Genomic DNA, 16,851 nt, shown 5'->3' with positions numbered 1-16,851 from the left:
CTAATGAACTATTTGATATGGAATACAATTATACAGTAACTGGTTAGAAGAGCACAAGATTAGCAAACTTAAAGTCATCATTCTGATTTAATGAGGATATTTCATTTAGCTACAATTAAAATTTGCCACAGTACAAAGAGTATTTTTAAAGTTGATTTTCCATCTTATATTTGCCATCATGACTGAAATTTAAACAAAAGCACTGATCTTTGCACTGTATTTTCTAGACTGACTCATCACCAGTTTACACAGGACAGGAGGAAAGGCAGACACACAAATATATGATAATGACTGTGTGTCATTTGAGGTCTGGTGTTTTAAGCCAGTTACCATCTATATGACAAGGTCTTTTTGAGTTACCTCATAAAATCAGATTTATATTGATTGAACTAATGTTTTTATGTTGCATTTTGGCCCTTGAATAGTCTAATTAGGTTCTTGCTTTGTTAGAAGTTGTTATGTAGCTCCTGCTCCAATACTGCTCACACTTGTACCTGGGTATTGATTAGAAGTTCAGCCTAGCTGCACATATGCCTAGTTGACTAGTTGACAGCATGTATGTTTGCAATTTGCCTTTTGCCTCATTGTATGTCATGTCTGACAAAAGCGTCTGCTAAATCTGTAAAATGTAAATGTACTATGTTCCTTTTGAATACAGGGTACAAGTAGAACATAATATAGGTACAACTATGTGAGTTTTTGAGCTAAAGTCACTGAATTACATTTAAAAATGAATGTGCCCATTGAAATTATTATTATTATTTTTCTGACCTAAACACAGGCTTAAGAAATAGACCTTGTTCACAACCTGGGGACTGCCTGTATTTAGTGCAGGGGTGGCCAGCTGTGTGTGCTGGTTTTTGCTGTGACTCCCTAATTGGAGGACTGATTGGTTGAAGAGTCGTCACACCTGGGTTCGAACAGCTGACCTAAATGTTATCCTAAAAACCTGCGCACACACTGGCCCTTTGTGGATACGATTGGCCACCCCTGATTTAGTGCCAGTCAGCATAAAAATTGTCAGAAATACATCCATCCATCCATCCATCTATCCACTTATCAAATACATGGTCACTAATAGCCTGGGGCCTATTCCAGGAAGCACAGGGCACAAGGTATAGGAGAGCGTTTGGCAAGATGCCAGTCCATCGCAGGATACACTCATACATACAATGGAGTTTTCTCAGGGAAAATACCTATTGTTGTAGTTTAATATTGGCAAGGCTTCACTGAAACCCTCAGTTACTTCAGGTACCCACCTCACCAGCATGCTGCCATGCAGTCTGCAGAGCCGGACCCAAGATAATAGAGAACAAATACGTGTCATTACTGGTGGCCCAGGAGTTTCCTGGATTAGACCTAGATATTACATATTAGATATAAAGCTGTATATCAATGGCAAACTACAAACTTTACACCAAGGTATGGATGTAAGGTCTTTTCTTTAGCCTTTTATTAGGACAAGCATCGCCTGCTCAAGGTGTCACTATGACGGGAAGGATGTGTCTATGTTCTACTGTGAATGAAAGTAACAAGCCTTGTACTCAGCTGTTGCCCTCGGCACCCAGGCATGGATGAGAGGAGTCAGATAGCTGAAAGCTTTACTGGCAAACGTTTTATTTATTAGAGGAATTACAAGGAACAGTTCATCCTGTGATCTGAGAGTGCAAAATGGATTGCACACATGAATCAGCCTGACTTGATAAATTTGACCTTTCAATGTTTTAAAAAGAATTTTGAATTCTGCCTTGAACATAACAAGAGGTCAATGAAGAGATATGACAGTGAACACATACAATATGGTTGTTTTCTATGTATTTTTAGTTACAATTCGTGATGCAGCATTTCAAGTTTGATATATGGTGAGTGACATTCTCATTGTCATTAATAGCATGATACAATTAATGTTTCTAGTACTGGAGACATTTTTTTTTAACTTAAAATGGGCGCCCATTTCCGGCTGAAACACTTTGTTCTCCACATTGCTGTGCTTTGCCTTAATATGTCATAGTTAATTTAACATCAAGTGCTCCTTGCACTCCTCCTAAGGACTGCCCTCAAGATTTTGTCCTACGTGTATCTAAAAATTAAAGAATTGGGGAAAAGTTAACATCAATGGGAATGTTTCTTAAACACTGGGAACACTGATCTGGGGATTTCTTTTGGGTCCCTGAGGACATGAATGAAGAATGAAGCTAAATAATTAATAACAGGTAATAATTAGCTAACCTTAGAATCAATCCTGTTTTTTGCCGTTGGGATGCAGGTAGGTGGTAGTTGCCGCTGTTTTATTCATTTGGATTCCAAACTGTCTGCGTTTTGGTCTTCCTCCATTTGCCAAAACACACATTTCACAGGAGTGGGCTCCGGGTCCCATGCTACTCTGAAATGTTGCTTGGCCAATCATTTCCGTGCCTACCTTTATGACCTTTCATTTCTGTTAAGTACTCTTGTTGCTATAGCAAACAGACATGCATTTTACTCGAATCCTATGGCACTGCCTTGTGCCCTGTGAAGCTTGGGAAAGGGTCGAGGACCCCCATGACTCTCAACCGCATATTGGTGGGAGGATGAATGGATGTTTAAAATATACTGTACGGTACGTAGAGTCAAGACCAGTTCAGAAATTTCTGGGTCAGCTACAAGCTACTGGAGAAGACTGATCTCCCCACCCTGGCATAACTGCCCTTCATACAAAGTACTGGGAGGTGAGTAATCTGTAGTATTCACTCTATCAAGCCACTTAACCAACCTTCACTTATTTGCCCACTATTGTAGGGCTTATGGGTACTTTACCTATAATAACTTTATTTATATCGCACATTTCATTAACAGCCAAAACAATTAATTGTTTTGTCAAAAAGAATAAAATCAACAATACTGAAAGGCATAAAATACATAAAATTAATTTAGCAGGAAATCAAGGCAAAAATAAAGTCATAAATGATCTTTATTTAATTAAAAATAATTACTGAAAAATAACCCTACAAAAATCTCTTGTCCTTTGCCGTTTTTTTAAAACTGGCAACAGAGGGTATCTGAAGTGAATTTCAGGTCTTTAAGGTATAAAACGAAAAAGTTGCTTCACCTTGGAATGTGCAGCAGAGGAGCACTTGAAGATATTGAAACTAAAATAAAAAAAAAAAAAGTGGCCCAGACTCAAAGCCCTGTGGTACACCCAAGACAGTGACATGTATTCTGGCGAAAACCTCACCTAGATTAAAAAATAAATGCCTTCCAAACCGGTTTAGTACAGATCCAGAACTTACAGTATATCTGACAGTACAAGAACTGAAACATGGTGTACATCAGTATTTATTCTTTAATTCTTTTATATTAATAACAACAGTAACGGTTGCAACAAAAACAATATCAACAAAAGTACGGTTGTTAGTGATAGATGATCCGACAGTTTAAAACAGTACTATGGACATAGGACTAGGCAGAGTCTTTATTCCAAGGTCATTTACCGCTTTCACCGAAGCAGGTTTGGTACTATGGATTAATGTGAAACCAGACTATATATTGTTTTCATGAAGGAAATCATTATTCCATTATTTTGCAGAGGAACGGAAGTATGGGGATCGGTCCAAAGTTTCTCAAAAGTGATGAATCTAGGATTCTTCAACAAGGGTTTGACAACAGCTATTCTGAGTTCATCAGCAAATGCAACCTTAATGAAAACAGATATAAGTCTGACAGGGATTCCCCTCTTGGCTACTGCTGGGTCACCATTAAGTGCTGCATATGCAATAGGCCACTACTGTGAGTCTGACTGAAAGAAGGCTGATATATATATATATATATATATATATATATATATATATATATATATATATATATATATATATATATCCCGTTGCTGAATCAAATGACACAGAACTAGTGTAAACTGAATTTGGAGTCCAGTTTTAGAATTTGATTGTGGATAAGGGAATTTGTCAGCAATGCTTAGTAAAATCTAATGGTGAATAAAATTCAACCATATATACATTATCCAGTTTTTATTTATTGATGGCATGGGCATCACATTATGAAACTGTAATCATCAAGCAAACTAAATAAGATGACAAGGCTTCTCCAGTTTGTTGCTCACAACATTTTAGCCACTTCTTGGATTAGAGTAACAGTATGGCCTGGAGTTAATGATTATGTCTGGTCCAACAGGGAATGAAGAGAACATAACCAAAATCCAAAATCTGCTGAACTGTGTTATCTAGTGCTACTTGCCCAGAAGTCAGGATTTTCTATTTTCAGAAGCTCATGACTTCTGGTGTGACTAATGCGACAGGGAGTGCAACAACTTTGTTTGCTTTTCTTGGGCCTGAAGCAAAGGCTTCTGTGATACTACCCCTCGTTTCTGGAATTGTTTGGGTAGGTTCAGCACATACGGAACTTGATTTTTAGACAGACTCTGACCCTTTCAGTGTTTCATAATAAGGTCCAAGGTCCCCTGCAGCCACAGTTCAGAAGAAGAAAATCCAGTGTTGGACTAGGCAATGTCCCAAATAGCAAAAAGAAAAATCTAATTAAAACTATATTTGAATCTGTGCTTAAAAACTTCTGACATGGTGACAAGGTTTTGTTGAACCAAACTGGGAGGGAACAAACACATGACTGGGGGTCCCCGGGGACAGGGTTGAGTAACACACATTTAACCTACCCATCAGTTTAAGTGGGACTCATAACCAATAATTTAGGGCACTTCTTTCCCTTTCGCCCTTCTGTCCCTATCACCCTTCTGTCCCTATGCCCCTTCTGTCCCTATGCCCCTTCTGTCCCTATCACCCTTCTGTCCCTATCACCCTTCTGTCCCTATGCCCCTTCTGTCCCTATCACCCTTCTGTCCCTATCGCCCTTCTGTCCCTATCACCCTTTCTGTCCCTATCCCCCTTCTGTCCTTATCACCCTTCTGTCCCTATGCCCCTTCTGTCCCTATGCCCCTTCTGTCCCTATCGCCCTTCTGTCCCTATCCCCCTTCTGTCCCTATCGCCCTTCTGTCCCTATGCCCCTTCTGTCCCTATCGCCCTTCTGTCCCTATCCCCCTTCTGTCCCTATCCCCCTTCTGTCACTATCCCCCTTCTGTCCCTATCACCCTTCTGTCCCTATGCCCCTTCTGTCCCTATCACCCTTCTGTCCCTATCCCCCTTCTGTCCCTATCACCCTTCTGTCCCTATGCCCCTTCTGTCCCTATCACCCTTCTGTCCCTATCACCCTTCTGTCCCTATCGCCCTTCTGTCCCTATCGCCCTTCTGTCCCTATCACCCTTCTGTCCCTATCACCCTTCTGTCTCTATCCCCCTTCTCTTCCTGCCGCCCTTCTGTCCCTGTCCCCCTTCTCGCAGTATCCCCCTTCTGTTCTAATCCCCTTTGGGTGCCTATCGCCCTCCTGTGTTTCTGGCTGCCCCTTGTCACTAAGAATGTTTCTGCTGAAGCACTGACCTCCTGACAACACGCCTTGTCAGAATGCTGTCTGATTCTTTGTCCCATAGGAGCTACTGTCATTGCATAGAATCTTCTGCTGCACATATATTGAAATATGTCTCCACTGCCTGTCACTGCTTGATTTGTAAAACACACACACACACACACACACACACACACACACACACACACGCACACACACACACACAAACAAAAAGGTTTGTAATCATATCTTTGTGAATACTCCATTCATTTCTAAATTCCAATCCCAACATGACAACATTAACCCCTACCCAGTCTTAACCTTAACCATAAGTAACCAAACAAAATGAGACTTTTTAAATTTTTAGTTTTTTGATTGCATCATATATCTTTGTGGGGACCTGAAAATGGTCCCCACAAGATCAAAATAACAGGCTTATCACATTGTGGGGAACATTTGGTCACATAGAACATAATCCACACACACAGACACACACATGCACACACACTTTATATATTTATATATGTACTTTATATATATGTAGGCAAAATTTAATTGAAAGTTTTCTTGCATTATGGCCTTGTTCCATTCTGGCCTAAGGCTGACTGTTGTGTCTTTTTAGGTGGACCATGACAATGGCATACAGCCCAAGGTTATGGTGGCTACAGGGTGTAAACACTGTTTTCACTGCCTTTTATTGAACTATTCAGTTGTACCTTAAGCATAACATCGTTCTTTTGCTGTATGGGACCCTGCCTGTTCACTTTTGCTGTGCAGTGAACTACTCAAGTGTTCTGTATGAAATATGTTGCTTCTGGGGATGTGTTTTGCTATTTTTTATCTTTCTGGTTGAATTGTCAGCTGTTTATTGCTTATTGTGTGGTGGTATGGAGGTTCGTTTCTTTTTGGGTAATTCAGTTGGATTAACTTGGCATTAGAGTAAGTTTGAATGCCTGGAAAATTTTGGAAATATTTCTTGTTTTTTATGCTTTTTTGCACAGGTGTCAGTCATTACTAGAGTGGGTGGTTTTAAAATTTGAAATTTTCTATGGAGATAAAGAGCAATTTAAAAAAATCAGCCTTTTTTCCTGGTGTTTATTAATATTTTATTAATACTTTTATTTATTGTCAGTAACGTCTGCCTTCAGTCAGTAGTCCCTGAAGCCCAGCCAGACCATGCACCCCCTCACCAGAATACTGCTCACATTTTTTTAATTCTTCCAATAATTAACCTAAGGGACATATAAGGACCTTCTCTGAACTTTGCTCATGGACTGAACCTCCGACTTGCTGTGCTCCTGATTGACTCCCGGTTTCTGAATTCTTGCCTGTTTTCAGCGTGATTTGGACATCAGAAGCCAGAAGCCTTTTATTACAGTGGCACTGATATATCTACTATGTGTGTTTGCTGAATTCCAGGGCTAATGCTTCTGAATCCACTGAAGTTTTTTTTTCTTTTTATTGCCCCCCCCCCCCAAAAAAAAATCTAAAATTCCTCCCCATGTACTCAGGGTTGCATTTGGTGTGACACTCATGCTTTTAGACTTTCACAATCATGCAAGAAATCTTACGGCAAATCTATATTATTCCATTATAAACCTAAAATTAGCTACATCAAAAATGTTAGGGTGGTTTGCAAACACTATAGACCATTTACAAGGTAATCAAACTGTTACATGCATGTAAATGCGTCTGCAGGCTTCTCTCGAATTGAAAATCTCATGTAAGCCAGCTGACCAAAGTTGGCAACCCTGTGTACTACACATACTGTAAGAGGGGAATTACCCCCTATTGTGAGAAATTAATTTCATGCTCTGTAGCTAGTGCTAATGCTAGTTAGCAAGAATACCGTGTACCTTCGGCTAGCTAACTATTACTAGAAGAAGGGTATATTTTGTGTTTAATGTACCCTACCTTTTATATTTGTATCCCACTTTGGCACCTCCAGCACTGAAGTGACGTGCAACCATGCATGCATCACAGTGTTTACGTTTTTGACAAGCCGGGGGGCGGAGAGTGAGGAGGCGGGGTGTAAATCGCAGAATAGGTACCGTGCGACTCTTTTCACCCGGGTGCAAAGAGTCACTCCGTTTTATAAAAGACCTTCATAATAGCAACCATCTATTTTCTATACTGCTTTTTTTTGCCAGTTTGCCAAAGGATCATCGTGGGTCTGGAGCCAATCCCAGAAATCTCAGGGCATAAGGCAGGGAAGCAACTTGGATGAAACGTCTGTCCAAAGCAGGGAACAATACACAGTCACACGCTATGGCCAATTTCCTTAACCACACGCACTGAACCCTGAAAGTGTGAGATTACAGTGCTACCCACTGAGTCACTGTGTCACCCTCATATAAATATACAAATATCTGCCTACATTAGTGTAGCTGCCTGTTCACAAATTTTATTAACAAAGTAAGTAAAGTGTATTATCTGAGAAGTTTGTCAAGCATCATTGCTTATTTGCATCTTCCAGTCTGTCACACTGCATACAATAAGCTCATCTTTTACCTCATAGATATCATCAGAATTCGTATCTAATAATTCAATCTAAGTGTTGTGTTTTTTTCATATGTTGCAGGAAGACATGATGGTGGAATCATTTGTAATCTTGATTATTTTTAAGTGTGGGCTTCTAAAATCTTTAAAATTGTTTTCTTCACTTTAGACTAGATAACATTATCTTGCCTTTGGGTTATTCTATTTCAAGTCATGCATTTCAAGGTATGATGATATCAGTATTAAAAATGCAGTGCATAGCAGAACATACCAGATTTGAGGTCATAAGACTCCAAGATTAGTATAAATGGAACCTTGGGTCTCATATATACTCGCCAAACTTGATGTCAAACTTGCTTTGGCAACTCAAATTAGTTAAATTATTTGAAAATTATAATAAACTATGTTTTATTTACCCAGAGACCCTGATAAGCAGTTGGAATATGGGTAGGTGTTAAAATATTAATGTTCACGTTTTCCCCAGTCATATTTCATTCATGTTTTTCATCATATATACTGTACATATATGGTATTTTTGATTCTGTACTGTCAGTCATGTGATCTTTTTGTTTAAAGATTTATTGCCGTATCCACTGGAAAAAAAAAGTTTTAATATCTGGTTATTGATAGATTTATGGCTCTATTTAATCACATTGCCTAGCATTCAGCTTTGATGACTTCGAAGAAGAATCCAGGTATTGTCAGGGAGTCATTCTGTAGCCAGAGCACGGTATTGTTTGATTAGCATCTACAATCTTATCTCTCTCACAAATTCTGTGCATTTGCTTTGAGTAATTGTATTGTTTCGGGGTGTATGTGTGTTATGTACTTTACAGACCACTTTTAGCTGATCTTTGAATTGCAATTGATGTGCAATATTCCTATCCAGTGAAAATATTTCTCAGAAATTGCTATGACTCTACACTTCTGACTAATTGCTTGCGTCAGATAAACTGGAGGTGGCTGGCAATGTAATATTATACAGTAATAAACTGTTTCCAGTCTCTGAGGTGAGTCAGAGATCCAGTGTAGAGGCAAGGAGGCATGGGAGAGGAGGGTGAAGACAAATACCCCTTGACGGGTAAGGTTTGCTCAGGGACTAGGGGGAAAATACACAGAAGGGATGGTGGCAAATGGGCTGTGATCGCCTCTTCAGGGGGTAAAAGCACCTCTTCCGTCAAACAGGCACTGGTGGCAGCCCCTTTGGGGTAGTCATGCTGCAAGTTGACTATTCATGGGCACACAGAGAGCATGCACTGTTACTAGGCATTTTCCTTTGGAAAGTATGCATGCCATATGAGGTCTGTGTCGCACAAAATGAGCTTGTTAACCAAATGTGCTGACCTGACTTGCAGCCTCTAAGTGGAATTGGTTAGATATTCTAACATTAGGCAGTCCCAGTGCTGATGTGATCAATAGGGGTGTCAAGATGGATCGATAAATGGTGAGGGATCGATTATTAAGGTGGCGTGGAGACACAGTTTTCTGAAACTGGGCTGCACATTGCGCTCCAAAATGCCTTATTATTCGCTTTGTCTCATTAGGTCATGCACAGACCAGAAGCGGTTAGGAAATACCAAAGCATCACTAAACGTCCTCCGTGTTCGACTGTAGGGAAGGCGTACTGTTTGATGGCTTCATTTGTTTTTGTAACCACAGGGCTAGGATCCTTTGACAAAAAGGTCTAATGTTGTCTCTTCCATTGGTATGTTTAACTTTACAGGTATCCGTCGACTTGCATCTGCGTTTGGGACCGGAACCATTAGAAATAAGTCAGTTGTGTGTATCCAGGTAGTTACAGGGGAGACATTTAGACATTAAGTACAGTACTATAATATACACACCGTACTCTACAGAAAATAATAATGTAAATATAAAATCACAAAACTTTAGAATAAAAAGATTTTCAGCTTCAACTTTTACACGAAATAAGGCATGAATTACACTATGAAATCTAAAGACATGCGGGGTCGCAAACTATCGACGCTGAGGAAGAAGAGAGTGACAGAAATTGCAAAGTGTTTTATTGTACAGTAAGTTTCTGTTTAAGTAACCAAATAGCACAGTAAGGTTATGCATCTTTATCACTTCTGCTTATTGTAGCTGCCTGTCACATATACAGTGCTCACAGAAAGTCTAGGGACCCTTGATTAATTCAGCAAGAATATTGCAAATGTATTGGTTTTATAACAAAAATCATTACTTTATTCATTTGTTCACAAAAATATATATATTACATTAGATACAACCAGTATGTTTTTGTAAAACATTCATTTCAAGTAGACAAAAGAACTGTTCTGAAATAAATAGTTCATTGACAGGTAGTCTCATTGGGTGTTATATTTAATTGGTAACACCTTTGCAATAACTTAAAACACCATTTGTCTTTAAAACCCCTTTGGAAGTAAATGATTAAAATTACAATTAATAGCAAAATGGCAAGAACAGAACTGAATGAGTCAGTCAAAAATATTATGACAATAAAAAAATGTGTAGAAGAAATATGCAGATATGTTAAACATTGCTTGTCAATGGCCTTTTGTTATGAAACCAATAATTTTGCAACATTGTTACAGAATAAAATAAGCATCCTAAGACTTTCCATATGCACTGTACATTACTGTATTGCGATACACACACTGTCATCCTACTATGACTGCTTTCTGCCGTCTCTCGATCAGTGTATATGATTTACTATTGACCTTGGATGTAAATGTGATCTGACGTTATTTGATAGAACGTTGACAAATTTCAATCCGGCTCTCTTTTGCCTTTTTAGCAGTTGGGTCCTCCTGGGTCTTTTACTGTATAACACTTTTCAGTGAAATGGTGACTGATGATGCAATTTCAAACTACCTTACCTTATATCTGAAACTTAGCTAAAATCTTGTAGCAGTTGATCAATTTGCTTTCCTCACCCTGACTGCAATTCTTGATCATGGTTCTCTTGAGGCCATATCCAGGAGGTTGACCATTATGCTGTAGGTCCATACTTCTTAATAATATGGAAACATGGAAACATGGAAACCATTGGCTCTAGAGATGGTCTTATAGATCTGCTATTGTCCACTTTTGGATACTATCTAGCATCTGATCTCCTCGGATAATTCTTTGGTTTTCTCGCTTTACTCTATGCTCATACCAGTGCACGCAGTGGTGAAAAACAAGGGAATGAGTCCTTTTCCCTGTTAAAACTGGTGGAATGAGTTAAATATATACTGTGGGCACCTCCAGCCGATGACAGATGAGTTCCATTTTCAGGTACAGTAGAATCAGCTGCTTGAAATTCAAGTACTTCTCGAAGTAGCCAGTATTATTTCTCTTATATTTTAAGAATTTTTGTAATTTTAGTAAAGAATTGAAGAACTGAAAAATTACTTCAATTTTTGGCACTGTAATTGGGTGCCAGTATTTTTAACCACACTTGTAAATGATAGAGCATTTTAAAATAATTTAAATAATTATAGGAAAATAACAGAATGCATTTTTGATTCTGGTTTGAGCCACTTTCAAATAATTTGGATATAGTGTTTGGATAATCAAACATTATATCTGGAAATGCAAAAGTTAGGCTTGCAACCTTCTGAAGCTTTGTAAATCATCCCCTACACATAAAAAACAGCAGACTAGGTTATATTTTAAATTCATAAGCAGGTTCTCATTAGCCCTGTAAACTCATGAAACTGGCACCATTATTTGATATAAAATGGTCAGAGTTGTGAACCAGTGGTCTGACTTGTGATCTCCTTCACTTTGTTTTTATATATGTATAGATGTATAAGTGCAGCTGTATATATGTTTCCTTTATGTTTACTTGGTATGCGATTATAAATTCAAGAACGTTAAATTTTATGTAATTAACATTAACACACATTCCTACAGTTTACATTAAATTTTTCAATGCAATTTTACCCATGAGCTTTGAGACACAAACCCACAAACCCTCTGAGTGGGGACAAGTGCTTTAAAATGAATGCAATAATGCTTATTACTTATGGAATTTGTCATCATAAGCATCATCATCTTCCTCATACTGCTTCTCCTCTGAGGGTTGTACTGGCAGTGTGCTGAGTAGGACGGAGAGGCCCTTTTCCATGATCATAAACTCCAGCTCATTTTTTTCAGGATTCCCGGTCATTCCCAAGTCAGGTAGGAGATATAAATCCCATAAGTGTGATCTGGGTTTGTCTCTGGACCTTTGCCCTGTGAGAGTTAACTGAAAAAGTTTCCTTAAGAGCCAACCAGGGGGTATCTTTATAAAATGCCTGAACCACAGCTGAGCCCTCTCCATCTGAAGCAGCAGTGGCTCTATTTTGAGGTCCCTGTGGATCTCCAGACTTGTCACCCTGTCACGGATAATGAGCCTGGCAACCCTGTGGAGAAAACTGATTTTGGCCAGCTGCACTCATGGCCTTGTCTCACGGCTCATGACCATAGGTAAGGATAGAGAAATAGATTGACCATTAACCCAAGAGCCCTGTCTGATGACATCATCACCACAGACATGTTAAGTCCCCATAAAACAGCAAATCCACTGGCCTCCTACACCCTCTTACTATCACTTGTGAACAAAATCTTGAGGCACTTAAATTCATTAAGGCCAGTCTCTCCCTTTTCACCCTATAGGAGACACCTACTGCTTCATGTTCAGCATTATCCCCACAGTTAAAGTGTGTTGGAGATCAGATATGGCCAAAAAACATCGTCTGCAAATAGCAGGAATGTCACTTAAAGTCCCCATACTAGATGTCCTTTCAACCACAAACAGCAATGTAACGTTTGTAAGGTCGCTGCTTCTGACAGGATTCTGTAATCCTGGACTTCTTTGGGCCTGCATTGTTTTTTTACCTCAGGGAGAACTGTCAAGTCCACCCTATGAGTCTGGACTCACACATTCACTCTGGCATGTCTTTTGGACCCACGACAACCCCCACTAAGTGAGAAGTGGCCCACAGGCAGCTATTACATGGTTTCTGCTCATAAATCCATCCTTATTTCGCTCTGTCTCTTCTTGCCGCTTTCTCCTGACCCAGGTCGCGCAAGTTCATGCAGAATTCGTGTATGTGAAAGCAAGCGGTGTACATGTTCATGTTTGGTCTCATTTGAATGGTCTCAGTGTGACTGGTACAATGCGTTCAGTCATACAACAGTATATCATTGTAAAGCTACAAAAAGTTAGCTTTGTTGGAAGGCTCTGCCCCTTCGGTGGTGCACAGAGAACCATGACCTGCTCATCCGTCTTTTGATCTGGTTGTTTAGTGATACATATCCATATCTAGAAACACATTTACAGTTTTCATTACACTGTTCCATCGCGTGGCATTGTGTGATTAGCATCTGTATTCCGTCTCACACTGTATTCTGCATTCTGTCGCACACTTTGTGTCTGTCTTCTGCTGGATGTGTATTACTCTGTGGAAGAAATAAGATAACTATACAGCCGACAAATACTCTAAAGAGGATCTCATGGGATGCTGGGAACAAAAAGACTTGTGGTTAATATAATATAATGTGACAGCCGTGGAGCAAACATTTGGTGTTTTGGATTTTGTAAGGTAGATTCCTTTTCAATAATCTTAATGACCAAAGTGTATCCAGCACTCCAGACTTCCATAATTCACTCCTCTATCCCTTCCTCTCATTCCTGGGGAATACCACTTGGCTCTCTCCCTGATTCTCTTGAACGACTACAGCCAATTTATCATCATGACAATGCAGAGACCTCGTGCTCAGGCAGCCAATGAACGCTTGCACTGAATTGCTTTTGACAGCCATTTGAAAGTAATCTGAGACAACTGATATTCCAATTAGTAAGACAGAGGAAGCTAATACTAATACTGCTTTACACACATGAAGATTAAAAATATTGTTTTCTAAAGGTTATTCATCAGAATTTATTCATAATATATATTTATTGAAAGAAAACCCGGAGTACTCAAAACCAAGCCCCCATTTACAGTTGAAACACTGGAAAACAAGTCACACAAATGGAGAAGAACGCGAACCCATAATTTCCTTCTATTATTCAATGATTAATTCCTCATATTTATATTATTAAGAGAGTCAGGCAGGGGGTAGTGAATAGCCTATGATGGATAAAGAAAAAAAATTCACTAACATTTACATTTATTTAGTAGAGACTTTGGTCCAAACTGACTTATAAGCGAGTCAAATAAGATTCCAAGAATACAACTGTCAGGAGCTGTGCAGTTAGGATGAGCTTCCAGTCAATACCCAGGTTAGTGCAAGTAGTATCAGAGCAAGAGCTATACAACATATTTCAAACTGAGCTAGACCTTAAATAATACAGGTTTTCAAATCAAAAGTGCAAGACTAAGAGCACAAGAGACCAGCTAAATGACTGTAGAGTAGAGTTAATAGAGGTCTTCTCAGGATAGGTGGGTCTGGAGATGTTGCTTGAAGGCTGAGAGGGAATCTGATGAGTGGATGTGGTTTGACAGCTTGTTCTACCAACAAGAGATCAGTCATGGAAAATGTCTAGGGCAAGGAGTGCTCAACTAGCACCCCGGAAATTTTTTTCAGGGACAGTGGTGGCTTTGCTGATATTTGGACCTTGGGGAAAATTGATCGAGTACCCCTGGTCTAGGGTGAGACTTCTCTCATAGTCGAGGGAATTCCAGGCAGTGTTTGCTCGCAAACCAAATTAGGATCAAATGTAGGTCTTAATGAGCATCTTGACAGAGTTGGGTGCTATCCCATTGATGGTTCTGAAAACCATCATTAAGGACTTGAACTTGATGCAAGGAACTTATAGGGAGCCAATGAAGAGAGACAAAGCAGAGTGTAACATGAGAGCATTTTGGATGACTGAATAATAGACGTGCTACTGCATTTTTGATAATCTGTAGTGGTTTGACTGCACAAGCTATTATAGTAGTCTAGAATCTGAGTTGCATACTTAGACGAATAAGACCTGATTTTCTTGATCATCCATACATTCGGTTAATCTACAAGGCTGGGAGATAGCTGCTATGTGTTCAACAAAGAACAGCTGGTCATCATCCATTACCCATCGGTTCCTGGAACACCCTGCAGAGATCTGATATCACTGGGTGGAAAGGTCAGGCATAGCTGGATGTCATTGGCATATTAGTTGTAGCAGAAGCCATGTGACTGATCACATGATTGAACCTAGAGGTCTTATGTATAGAGAGAAAAGGAGGGGGGCAAAGATTGAGATCTGCCTAATAGGCAAAAGTCAGTCCATCTCAGAATAGTCCCAAGTTGAGAGAGATTATCTCATTGAATCTGGTGGGTCACTATGTTGGAGGCTGTGGGAGAGGTTGTGAATGGGAGGAGTGCAGAAACAGGGTCAGGTTAAATGAGGGCAGAAGGGTTAGGAAGCCTGTGCTTTACTGAGGTGGATGTTCAAGCCCCCAAGGCTGATGTGTGGTGACCCACCACCAAGAATGGTTCATAACAGCATATCCAATTCAAGAAAGTTTTCTATTGAGCCTATGAATGGAGATAAATGTAACAATACGTCTGGAAAGGTTAGTGATAACAATTGTATGGCACTCAAATGTTGGGTATTTACAAAGAGCAAAGACATCAGTATATTTTTAGATCTTGGAAATGAGAAAACATGTACCTCTTCCACATCCAATAGAGTGGGGAGTAAGGGAGGAAGAGAAGCTGGCAGATAGAGAACCCAGAGTAGCAGTGTTCTCAGAGCAGATCCAAGTTTCTGTCAGAGCCAGGATATGAAGTGCTGAGTGTATAGTGAGGACAATGATGAAGTCACCTTCAGCAGACTGGCAGTTCCACTATGCAATCTTCATGGAGGTGACACTGGAAGTTGTTAAAGCACCATGTACATTTTGAGTGTTGTGTTCCCTCCCAAACAATGGGAATGTGCTGGAAGCACATACTGAAGAGGAAGGATGGCAGGTAGAATCACTAGTTTTTACACAAGTAAGGTCTTCACACAGAGGCTGACACATCTCCTGACTGGGATAGTAATTTCAGATCGTGCCTTAGTGGTGTTGAAACTCTCCTTTCTCAATGAGTGAGCTCCCTTAACATTTAACGCTTCATTCCCACCTGGCTCACTGACAGAACATAGATTTTGTCACCTCTCAATTGACCATTTTCTTTGGAAATTAACAACCGAGTTTTGGGTCTATGGGAATGTCTGATGGCCGATGTACGTAGCGGGATACACATGGGTCAAATTTTACCTGAGCCAAGCTGACTGTACAAATCTTATGAACTGTGTAGTCCATCCTTCATAGAGATGCTGTTACAAATCTGTTACATTGCCTTGTTTATTTTATGTATTTAGGCTACGTCCGCACTAATGAATTAAAAATTTTTTACGTGAGTTTCCGAAAGAAAAGATCTGCGTCTGCAGAAATCTTTCTCAGTTTCTGGTAGTGCGTACAGAAGGCTAAATCGGAAGAAAATTATTGCGTTACTAAATGAAAACGTATTAGTGCAGATGGGCTCTTAAGTGGCAGCTCAAACAACACAGAAGTGAAAATATATTGAGTCAGGCAGTACCCAGGGCAGGACTGGGTGGAATAATATGGGATGCTGCGGTATCTGGAAATATTGGTAACAAAATGAGTGTAATTGTTGGGGGTTGGGTGGTCCCCGTTAAAATATTCCATTTGAAATTCGTCATGTGAACCTAATAACCCCCCACCCCCCATTCCCCCTGGCAAATTTTACCACCAAGAATTCGAAATACCAGAATAATGTTGCTTTTGAAAATACCATCAAAATACCGTATACCGCGGAGTACTGTGTTGTGAGTATGACAGCATTAAAAATTAGATAGCGGCTAATCGAGGCCCCCAGAAGCAGCTGGGGTTAAGGGCCGTGCTCAACGGCCCAGTGGTGATATGATTTAAAACATTTTTATTTCACACTATTATAAAGTTCCACCTGACCAATTCTTGCAAAATCAGTTTAAAAAATTAT

General features: G+C 39.7%; 1 protein-coding gene across 1 annotated transcript in view; it reads left to right on the top strand.

Annotated features, from left to right (window-relative positions):
* lsamp (limbic system associated membrane protein) overlaps positions 1–16,851 on the top strand; it is a 299,410-nt gene that overhangs the window by 33,717 nt on the left and 248,842 nt on the right. The gene's annotated exons all lie outside the window — the stretch shown is intronic.

The sequence above is a fragment of the Paramormyrops kingsleyae genome, chromosome 17 (genome assembly GCF_048594095.1).
Source record: "Paramormyrops kingsleyae isolate MSU_618 chromosome 17, PKINGS_0.4, whole genome shotgun sequence".
Classification (NCBI taxonomy): Eukaryota; Metazoa; Chordata; class Actinopteri; order Osteoglossiformes; family Mormyridae; genus Paramormyrops; species Paramormyrops kingsleyae.
Note: the sequence above shows the minus strand (reverse complement) of the source record. Positions and strands in the feature narration are given on the sequence as shown.